Source organism: Nyctereutes procyonoides, unplaced genomic scaffold (genome assembly GCF_905146905.1).
Source record: "Nyctereutes procyonoides isolate TBG_1078 unplaced genomic scaffold, NYPRO_anot_genome, whole genome shotgun sequence".
Lineage (NCBI taxonomy): Eukaryota > Metazoa > Chordata > Mammalia > Carnivora > Canidae > Nyctereutes > Nyctereutes procyonoides.
Genome location: NW_026575131.1, coordinates 628,349 through 640,468, shown reverse-complemented (window position 1 = coordinate 640,468; position 12,120 = coordinate 628,349). Strand labels below are relative to the sequence as shown.

The window sequence follows — 12,120 nt, the reverse complement described above, 5'->3', positions numbered from 1 at the left end:
TGAGGAGGAGGCCTTTATTGAACATAAAAGTTGTGATGGCTGTGCCTCAGGTTTCCGGAGCTGTGCTATCCATGCTGCCACATGAGGTGATTCATGGTGACAGGGCCAAGTGTCAGAGTCTGAGGGTCAGAGCACCAGCTCAGTAGTCAGGAACATTGTTGAGGCCTGCTCCTCTGCTTGTGGTGGCTGTGGGCAAATGCCTAAACTCTCTGGCTCCAGCATCCTCTCTGTTATACAGGGAGACAGGACCTGTCCTTCTAGGTAGTTTTGCTGGGGCACAATAAGGAAAACAGTGGCAGGGCTTTGTGTATACGTGGTTTCAGACCCCTGGCTCTTAGAGCTCAGCTGACAGAGGTGGGACCATGCCGTGGGAGCCTAAGCCTGCCATCCTTGGCCAAAAATATGTGCTCTGGCATGGGTGAACTATGGATGGTGCTGGGATGCACTGTCCCATAGCCAGCCCCCATTTCTCTGTTACCCTGGGAGCTGCTGCATAGTCTTTTTTAAAATTAATTAATTAATTAATTAATTAATTAATTATGATAGTCACACAGAGAGAGAGAGAGAGAGGCAGAGACACAGGCAGAGGGAGAAGCAGGCTCCATGCACCAGGAGCCCGACGTGGGATTCGATCCCGGGTCTCCAGGATCGCGCCCTGGGCCAAAGGCAGGCGCTAAACCGCTGCGCCACCCAGGGATCCCCTGCATAGCCTTTTTATGTGAACTATAAGTCACCCTGCCCAGCATGCAGATTTGACGTTCACAGCCTCAGGAACTGTCCTTCCTAGGCTCCCAGCCAGGGTTGGCCAACGGAAGTATTGGCAGGAGATTAGGTGGAGGGAGGAAGGAGGAACCAGGACCTTGTTCTCATTCCACTTTGGTAGTTTTATGACAATGGCTGTTTCCCCCATGGTCCCAGTTCTTGCTGGGCAGCCCCGGACCCAGACGTTGTTCTGGATTCTGTGCTGACTGGGGTGTTTGCTCCTTAGTGCGCCATCACTGGTATACTCACTGTCAGCATGGAATCCCTCTGGTGCAATACCTAGAGTGTTCCTGGGGCCCTGATGGGACCCTGACTAATGCCCTGTAAACAGTTTCCCCAGGACTGTGACTACATTATGGCTGCCAGGTTATCCCAAACCTTTCCCAAGGCCTCTTGGCACTACTGGCCCCCTCAGTGTTTCTACGGTGCCCTGTACTGTTTCATCACTGCATTTTGAATGTAGGTCCATCTGTATGTCCCTGAAAAACATCTGTACTTAGAACACGGGCAGCCATCATAAACTTCATGGTAAGGATCACCACTATGGCCCAGTACCCAATGGAGTAAAGATACAGTCAATATTTGTTTAAAGAATGATAAGGCACAAATTGATAGCTAATCACTGGACACATTTCAAGTAAGAGCCATCCAGTTAGCATACTCCAACACTACACTGGACGGAGGTAGAACAGTTAATTCAAGCTGACTGTATGCCCAGCGTTGTTCTGAGGTAGTTCTCAGAGCAGCCTTATGCCGTGCAGCTCTATACAGTCCCATTTTCTGGATAAGGAACCTGAGGCACAGAGATTAGGTTGGTGGGGGCTGCACAGGTGATAGGTAACTGCCCTAGGGGTGAAATCCCAGGCTGACTGGCTCCAGAACCTTCAGTCAGCCTGCCAGCTCTACAGCACACAAGAGCCGCATAGCTCACCTTTGGTGAGTGAGGTGAACGTGGAACTCCTGAGTAGAATACTAGCACCTGAGTTCTGGATGACCTGGGCTTGTCCAGGGTTAGGCAGCTGTCTGTATAACTTGCCACATTAGGAAACCAAAGGAAAACCACGTTATCTTCACTAATGCCAAACAAGGCAGTTGATAAAACTCATCGTTGCTGATTTTTAAAAATCATAAACCTTAACTAGGAACTAAAAAGATTTCCCTAATGATAGAGAGCAAGTTAGAATAGCAGTCAACGTTGTTTTCAATGAGGAGATGTGTTCCTATTACAATCGGAAGAACCAACCAAGCCAACACTGCAATAACATTGGACATTTTTATGGAAGCTTTAGAGAAAAATAGATAGTCAAATAGGAAGATGTGACTATTGATGATGATTATTAGGCTTAGAAGACCCAAGGGAATAGACTCAAATAATTACAAATAAAGATAACTAATTGCACAAAACACGTTAAGAAATATCCCATGAAGAGCTTTTCTATTAGAATAATCAGAAAAACAATAATGAAAAATAAATCTCACTCATAATGGCAATAAAAGTAATAAAATATCTAGGATTCTCAGTGACGCATATGCCTGAGCCTGGATAAGGTCCTGTTTACGGCTTACTATGTACTTGGGATGGAACATTCAATTCTGTTAAGTTTACATCTTTTATTCAGTTCCTTAAAAATCCCAAAGGAACTTTCTAAAAGAAAAAAAAAAAACACCTGCCAGTGTTAAGTTCATCTGGAAGAATAATTTAGTTAAAATCTCCATGCAAGATCTGAAAAAGAGTAATAATGGGGCAGGGAGACCACTGTGCTGGGGACCCAGGCCTGTGGAGGAGTATTGGTGCTGAGACTCGGGCGGTGCTGTGACGGAGACAGGTGGGGCGGCTGGAGCTTGGGCATGCAGGCTGGCATAAGCTTAAGATTCACATTCCTTCACTGGTTCGGTAATGTTGGTTCAGTCTTTGGGAAGAAGAATGGTGGATTTCTTAGGCACTTTCCCCTGCAGTCCCATCACCAACCACTTCAGCCTTTTGATGTTAAACGTTTAGTGTATAAACTATGCTTGTTACTTATTTCAGTGATAGACGTATACTTTTATCTGTTCTTTGCTGTTGAACATGAATATTTTTTCTTGTGAATAAATCTGTTTTGTGGTATATCCTTTAATAGCCGTGTAGGACTGAACACACCCGGAACTGTAAGAGCGTTAAGCCCCGGCACCATCCAGGATATGTAATGGGTCCAGCCTCCCATCCTCAGGAGAACTGGGGAATAGGTACTCACATACTTCACTGTGTTCTGTGGTTCAGTGAGGATCCCCAGCAGAGAAAGCTTGCATGAGACCAAGGTCCTATCCCTCCACACACACCCCTGGTGGGGGGAAGCAAGACATCGGAGCCAGTGGTATGCGGGATGGAGAGCTGACCATCTTCAGTGCAGATCCGTCCCAGGCTCAGGATGCCACGAGCTTGAGTTGGCACTGGGTTGTGTAGCTGTCAGTATAGGGGCATCGTCAGGAGGTATGTGGGCAGAGTGCTTTGCCAGAGCCAGGCTATGCTGCAGGCCTCACCTATTCTGATAGTGACTCTCTGAGGGGATCATGCTGCGGTGTGGGTCACGGATGAGTCAGTGGGGACTCAGGACCATGCATCGGTGTACTCTTGATCACTTGACTATTTCATCCCCAAATAGGGTTGTCTTTTAGGCCTCTCTGCCTAGATGTCAACTTGCTGACTAGCTTTATCTTTCTCTTCTGTCTGCTCTTTCAGGTTATCTGCAAAATCCAGTGTTTCAGATAAATGTTGAGATTATTGAAGCAAAATTCAGTTCATTATGAAGATGACTTGCCCCCTAAAGTTTTCTAGATTTCCACTATGAGGAATTTTTTGTTTCTTAACATCAGTTTATGAGTTAAGTTAGTCACATTACAATTTAATGCCATGGCATCTTTTACTTGTGAGGATGGCTGCATGGCCATTGTGGGGTTCTATGTAGAGACTATTTGTTGGCTTTAAGCCTCCAGCATCCTGACTCAGGAAGGGTGTAGGTTTCAGCTGATTTACATGTTGACAGCACACTACCAGATGGCAGAGTAGATTGTCTGGAGTCATGTAACCCAGCACCCTGCTCCCATGGATCCAGCTGGTGAAGGCATTTTTTCTTCTGAGCAGGGAGTCAAGAGGCCGGGTGTGGGGCGTTCAGCGTGCCAGCCCAGGTTCCCCTCTCCTAGTCCTGCCTTCTTCCCTTGCAGCTTTCTCAGGGTGCCTATGGGAAGTGTTCAGCCTGTCTTCTAGGACCTGGGGTGGATGAGAAGACTTTGAAGGGGAGGGGAGCATGGCTAGTTTGAAGGGGATCTGCTTTCACATTGTCATCTTCCATTAGTAATCTTTGAGACTGCATTTGGGTCCAGTACTTCTGCAGGCTCTCCTGTTCGCCTTTGAGTCTTACCCCACCACCAAGCTCCCTGTGGTGAAGCACTCCAGGGTGTGTATAGAAACAGTCTTCCAGAGCCCCAGATCCAGGACACTTCAGAGTGCTGGCTTCAGGGAGGCATCTTGTATGGATTCACTCATACAGGCATCAAGACTGCCTCGGGCCACTGTGGCCTTCCTCATGCACAGGTTTTAGGAGGGTATGTTGAGATGTTCTGAACTGACATACAGTATAAAGGGGGCCCTGAGTGTGTGAGCTCTCACCTTTCTCACCCTTCTGCTCTTGTCCTAGCAGGAACTGCTTTTAAGGAGAATCCCACAAAAGCAGCAGTGTTCGTGTATATAAACCTGAGCAGTTTTTTTGGCTATTGACATTTCATCCCTAGAACAAGTCATTAACCAGAGAAGGTGCTAGAGCACTTCCAGTTAGAGGCAGTGATTCTTCTCAGTGCCACTGTGGTGTTGGTAGGACTACCAGATTGTCAGGTACTGGATTGAAGGAACAGATTGAAAAGAGAATGTGATGGTGTATGCTAATACAGCCGTTAAAACCAGTTTAGCTTATAATGTGTCACCAGGTATTCTAGTTTTAGTCCATCTTATTTCCTGTTATAAAATTAATGCCTCTTGCATCGTTTTAATAAAAATACAACCAGATTTTGATTACTGACTAGTTTTTCCAGCAGTGTATACTGATTTTTATGGAAACTTGTAATGCTGATGTCTGGCAAAATTAAATGGCATCCATTTCCAATTTTGACCACATGATTGTTACTTAAATTGCCCATTGTTTGCATAGCATACATGGTAGTACACGTCTGGTGAAGGGACACAAGGCTTTGATCATACTTCTTCATAGGTAACATATAGAATATGATCTACACAGGTTTCATTGAATCATTACAAGATATATGAGAAATGGCTCAACATGATCTTGTTTTTATCTTATAAAGCTAGATAATAAATAGTGGATATACATATTTAAATATTGCTTGCTTTTAAAAGCTTAAAAAGTGGAGTCCGGGCAGCCCCGGTGGCGCAGCGGTTTAGCGCCGCCTGCAGCCCAGGGCGTGATCCTGGAGACCCTGGATCGAGTCCCATGTCAGGCTCTCTGTATGATGCCTGCTTCTCCCTCTGCCTGTGTCTCTGCCTCTCTCTCTCTCTGTCTCTATGAATAAATAATAAAATCTTAAAAAAAAAAAGGAGTCCAAGATGGTGGAGTAGGAGACCTTAGTTTTGTCTGGCCCCAGGAATTCTGCTAGATGGCTGTTAAATCATTCTGAACACCTGCGAACTCAGCCAGAGATATAAGAAAAGAATAGCTGCAACTCTACAAATAGACAAGTGACTACTTTCTGCCAAGAATGACAAGATGGAAAAACTCGCCTCAAAAAAGAGAACAAGAGGCAGTTACTGACTACCAGGGACCAATCAATATGGACTTAAGTAAGATGTCAGAACTGGAGTTCAGAGTAACAATCATAAAGATACTAGCTGGCCTTGAAAAAGGCATAGAAGACACTAGATCCCTTTTTGGAGAAATAAAAGAACTATAACAAGTCAAAATAAAAAAGGCTATTTAATGAGATGCAATAAAAAATGGAAGCCCTAACTGCTAGGATAAATGAGGTAGAATAGAGAATTAGAAGACAAAATGATAGAGAACAAAGAAGCTGAGAAAAAGGTAACTACTGGAATCACAGGAGAAGAATCTGAGAGATAATTGATACCATAAAGCAAAACAATATTAGAATAATTGGAATCCCAGAAGAAGAGGAAAGAGAGAGAGGGAGGCAGAAGGTATATTGGAGCAAATTATAGTGGAGAACTTCCCTAATCTGGGGAAGGAAACAGGCATCCAAGTCCAGGAGGCACAGAAAACCCCCCTCAAAGTCAATAAAAAGAGGTTAACACCTGACATATAATAGTGAAACTTGCAAATCTCAGAGACAAGGAGAAAATCCTGAAAGCATTTGGACAAGAGGTCCATAGCCTACAAGGATAGAAACATTAGATTGGCAGCAGATCTCTCCACAGAGACCTGGCAGGGCAGACAGGACTGGCAGGGTATTATTTGAGGTCCTAAATGAGAAGAACATGCAGCCAAGAATACTTTATCCAGCAAGGCTCTCATTCAGAATAGAAGGAGAGAGAAAAAGCTTCCAGGACAAACAGAAACAAAAGGTATTTGTGATCACCAAACCAGCCCTACAAGAAATATTGAAAGGGATCCTTTAAGTGAAGAGAAAGCCCAAAAATAATATAGACCAGAAAGGAACAAAGACGATATACAGAAACAGTGACCTTATAGGTAATATGATGGCACTAAATTCATATCTTTCAGTAGTTACTCTGAATATAAATGGGCTAAATGCCCCAGTGAAAAAAACACAGGGTATCAGATTGGATTAAAAAAAGACCCAGTATGTAAATGCTGTGTGTAAGAGACTTTAGACCCAAAGATACCTCTAGATTTAAAGTGAGGGGGTGGGAGCACTTGGGTGACTCAGTGTGTTAAGCATCTGTCTTCAGGTCTGGTCATGATCCCAGGGTCCTGGGCTCGAGCCCCGCATTGGGCTCTTTGCTCAGTGGGGAGCCTGCTTCTTTCTCTCCCTCTGCCTACTGCTCCCCCTGCTTCTGTGCTTGCTCTCTCTTTCAAATAAATAAAATCTTTAAAAAATAATAAAGCGAGGGGGTAGAAAGCCATTTATCCTACTAATGGACATGAAAAGAAAGCTGAGGTGGCAGTCTTTACATCAGATGAATTAGATTTTTAAACCAAAGAGTGTAATAAGAGATAAGGAGGGTCACTATATCATCATTAAAGGGTCTATCCAACAAGAAGATCTAACAATTTAAATATTTATGCCCCTTACATGGGAGCAGCCAATTATATAAGCCAATTAATAACAAAAGTAAAGAAACACATCAATAATAACACAGTAATAGTAGAGGACTTTAATACCCCATTCACTGCAATGGACAATCATCTAAGCAGAAGATCAACAAAGAATCAAGAGCTTTGAATGACACACTGGGCCAGATGGACTTAACAGATCTATTCAGAACATTCCATCCTAAAACAGCAGAATACGTATTCTTCTCAAGTGCACATTGAACATTCTCCAGAATAGATTACATATAGGGTCACAAATCAGGTCTCAACTGGTACCAAAAGATTGGCTCATTCCCTGCATATTTTCAGACTTCGAAACTGCTTTGAAACTGGAATTCAATCACAAGAGGAAATTTGGAAAGAACTCAAATACATGGGGACTAAAAAGCATCGTACTAAAGAATGAATGGGTCACCCCAGGAAATTAAAGAAGAATAAAATTCATGGAAACAAATGAAAATGAAAACACAGCTGTTCGAAACCTTTGGAATGCAGCAGAGGTGCTCAGGAGGGAAGTGTATAGCAATACAAGCTTTTCCCAAGAAACAAGAGAGGTCGCAAATATGCAACCTACCCTTATACCTGAAAGAGCTGGAGAAAGAACAGCAAATAAAGCCTAAGCCTAGCAGAGGAAGAGAAATAATAAACATTAGAGCAGAAATCAATGAAGTAGAAACCCAGAGAACAGTAGAACACAGCAACGAAACTAAGAGCTGGTTCTTTGAAAGAATTAAATTGATAAAACTCGTGGCCAGACTTATCAAAAAGAAAAGAGAAAGGACCCAAATAAATATAATCATGATGAAAGAGGAGTGATCACAACCAACACCAAAGAAATACAATTTTAAGAACATATGAGCAACTATATGCCAGCAGATTAGCAATCTGGAAGGAATGGAGGCATTCCTAGAGATGTATAAACTGCCAAAATTGAAACAGGAAGAAATAGAAAACCTGAATAGACCCATAACCAAGAAGAAAATTGAAGCAGTCATCAAAAATTTCCCAAGAAACAAGAAGAGTCTAGGACCAAATGGCTTCCCAGAGGAATTCTACCAAACATTTAAAGAAGAATTAATATATATTCTTCTGAAAGTGTTCCCAAAAACAGAAATGGAAGTAAAACTTCTAGACTTTTTCTATGAGGCCAGCATTACCTTGATCCCTAAACCAGAAAAGACCCCACCAAAAAGAAGAATTACAGACCTATATCCCTGATGAACATAGATGCCAAAATTCTCACCAAAATAGGATCCAACAGTCATTAAAAGGATTATTCATCACAACCAAGTGGGATTTATTCCTGGGAAGCAAGAGTGGTTCAGCATCTGCAAATCAGTGTGGTTACACCACATTAAAGAAAGGACAAGAACCATATGATCCTCTCAAGAGATGCAGGAGAAGCATTTGACAAAATACAGCATCCTTTCATGATTAGAACTCTCCAGTGTAGGGATACAGGGAACATTCCTCAATATCATAAAAGCAATCTTTGAAAAGCCCCCAGGAAATAACATTCTCAGTGGGGAAAAACTAAGAACTTTTCCCCTAAGGTCAGGAACATGGCAGGCATGTCCACTGTCACCCACTGCTGTTCAACATAGTACTGGAAGTCCTAGCCTCAGCAATCAGACAACAAAAAGAAATAAAAAGGCATCCAAATTGGCAAAGAAGTCAAACTCCTTTTGCAGATGACATGATACTCTATATGGAAAACCCAAGACTCCAACCCAAAATTGCTAGAACACATACAGGAATTCAGCAACATGGCAGGATATAAAATCAGTGCACAGAAATCAGTGGCATTTCTATACACTAACAATGAGACTGAAGAAAGGATTAAGGAGTCAATCCCATTTACAGTTGTGCCCAGACCATAAGATACCTAAGAGTAAACTTAACCAAAGAGGCAGAGGATCTATACTCAGAAAACCATAGAACACTCAAGAAAGAAATTGAGGAAAACATGAAGAAATGGAAAAATGTTCCATGCTCATGGATTGGAAGAACAAACATTGTTAAAATGTCTATACTACCTAGAGCAATCTATATATTCAGTACAATTCCTATCAAAATACCATCAACTTATTTCACAGAGCTGGAAAAATAATCCTAAAATTTGTATAGAATTAGAAAAGACCCCCGAATAGCCAAAGAAATGTTGAAAAAGAAAACCAGAGCCGGGGGCATCATAATGCCTGACTTCAAGCTGTATTACAAAGCTGTGATCTTGAGACAATATGGTACTGGCACAAACACAGACACATAGATCAATGGAATAGAAGAGAGAACCCAGAAATGGGCCCTCAACTCTATGGTCAGTTCATCTTCAACGAAGCAGGGGAAAAAATGGACAGTCTCTTCAACAAATGGTATTGGGAAAACTGGACCATTTCTTCACACCATGCACAAAAATAGACTCAAAATGGATGAAAGACCTAAATGTGAGAAAGGAATCCACCAAAATCCTAGAGGAAAATGCAGGAAACATCCTTTGTGACCTTGGCCACAGCAACTTCTTACTAGACACGTCTCCAAAGGCAAGGGAAATGAAAGCAAAAATGAACTATTGGGACTCCATCAGGATAAAAAACTTATGTACAGCAAAGGAAACAGTTGACACAATGAAAAGAGACAACCTACAGAATGGGACAAGATATTTGCAAATGAGGTATCAGATAAAGGGCTAGTATCCAAAATCTAAAGAACTTCTCAATGTCAACACCCAGTGAACAAATCATCCAATCAAGAAATGGGCAGAAGACATGAATGGATATCTCTCTAATGAACGTAAAATTCGCCTACAGGCACATAGTGCTCCACATTACTTTGCATCAGGGAAATACAAAATAAAACCACAGTGAGATCCCACCTCACACCAGTGAGAATGGGGAAAATTAACAAGGCAGGAAACCACAAATGTTGGAGAGGATGCGGAGAAAAGGGAACCCTCTTACACCGTTGGTGGGAATGTGAACTGGTGCAGCCACTCTGGAAGACAGTATGGAAGTTCCTTAAAAAGTTGAAAATAGAGCTACTGTGTGACGCAGCAATTACACTACTACTAGGTATTTATGCAAAGGATACAAATGTAGTGTAATGATGGGATACCTGCATCCCAGTGTTTATACCAGCAATGTCCAGTGTAGACAAACTATGGTAAGAGCCAGAATGTCCCTGAACAGATGAATGGATAGAGGATGCACACACACACACACACACACACACACACACAACACACACTGGAATACTACTCAGCCCATCAAAAAAATGAAATCTTACCATTTGCAACAACATGCATGGAACTGGAGGATATTATGCTAAGCGAAATAACGTCAATCAGAAACTTATGATCTCATATGTGAAATTTAAGAAACTAAACAGGATCATAGGGGAAGATAGGAAAAATCAAGACAAAATCAGAGGGAGACAAACTGTAAGAGACTCTTAATCATAGGAAACAAACTGAAGGCTACTGGATGGGAAGTGGGTAGGGGATGGGGTAACTGGGTGATGGGATGAGCACTGGGTGTTGTATGAGACTGATGAACCACTGACCTCTGACCAATAATACATTGTATGTTAATTAATTGAGTTTAAATTTTAAAAGAGCTACATTACTTGATGCTTTCCTTAAGCGATTTCACAGTGGTTTTCATAATACCCCTTAAACCGTGCTTAGGTGTTTATTTGAACTGAAAAGTGAAATCGGACCTTCTGTGAGGCAGGAGTAGTGTCCTGATGGTGCAGACTGTTGCTGCCAGCGCTGCGTGCACAGGTCTGCACCGGAGTGCTGTCATTGTGATGAAATTACATCTAAAGCACAGGAGTATTTTATTTAAAATGTTTCTTAATTGGCAGAAGTTGTGCTGACCACGCCTGAGGCTAGCAACGAGGAGTACTTAGACGCAGCCGCCTGAGCCTCCTGGAAAAAGTCACAGTTCTCAGTGCTTTTATAGTACAATGTTGCTTTTGATATTTCATCATTATCAAAGTTTCTAATAGGTTTTGTTATTTTGGTTGCATTTGCATCACTAATAATTGCAGTGGTAACGGGGTTTTTCAGATGAAGATTTCAGCTCTAGAAAGTATAAGTAAGCCTTCAAACGAACTCTCTGTGCGTGTGTGCATGTGATGCGCGCTCGGGTGGTGCAGGACCTCAGAGCCTAACGGCACATTCCAGGAGCTGAGAGGAGTAGCACGCGGTTCAGGGAGAATAGGAAGTGATGTAGAGTTTCTCGCTGTTAGAGAAGAGCAAGCGGATCCCGGGCCCCGGCACCGCACCTCGCTGGCTCACCCAGGTGCCAGTGCTGGTCTGCGGTTGGGCCGCCCACAGGGCAGTTAGGAGCACGGAGGAGGCCAGAGCTGTGCTCACGAGGGGACTGGATTCCCTGAGGCCCAGGTGCTGACGGATGGAAGGGGAAGCAGGTGCTCAGCTGTGCTGGGTCTGCGTTTCCCTGCAGTGAAGGGGGCGCCACACATGCTCCCTGAAAACCGAGACTTGCCACCAAGGGGAAGAATCCCTCAGCATCCAGGAAGGAAATAACAGGCCCCCCGCCAAGAGCTGTGTCTGTCAAGTGCAAGGCTTAGGGAGAGTGATCCCAGAGTTTCCTGGCAGCCAGGTTGTCCCGTGGGTGCGGAGGCCGCAGACAGCCGTGGGTGGGAGCAGTCCCGAGCTTGTGGGAAACCCTGCTGGGGCAATGGGCAGGAGCAGGCGGGCATCACCGTGGGGCGCCCCCATAGCACACGGCGCAGCTGCAGAGCTCGGACCTGTAGTGCTGGCATTAACCATGCCAATTAATTAATTAACCAGGTAATTAATTTTTGGCATTAACAAACCAAAAAGTTTGTTGTCTCAAAAAGTCTCAGTGCTGGCACTGAGACTACCGGAGAACTTGCCGTAATGGAGGCGGTGCATCCTGTGTGCCAGAGTCGACCGTTCCTGTTTAAAAAGGAAACTTAAAAAAAAATAAATAAATACATAAATAAATACATAAATAAAAAATAAAATGGAAACTTGGAGTACAGAGACCTACACAAAGAACACAGCCTCTCATGTTTTTCCTCTTTTCCGTTAATG

The 12,120-nt window shown here is 43.3% G+C and overlaps 1 protein-coding gene across 1 annotated transcript in view; it reads left to right on the top strand.

Moving 5' to 3' along the window:
* The window catches only part of ZXDC (ZXD family zinc finger C), a 44,807-nt gene that overhangs the window by 25,691 nt on the left and 6,996 nt on the right, over positions 1 to 12,120 (top strand).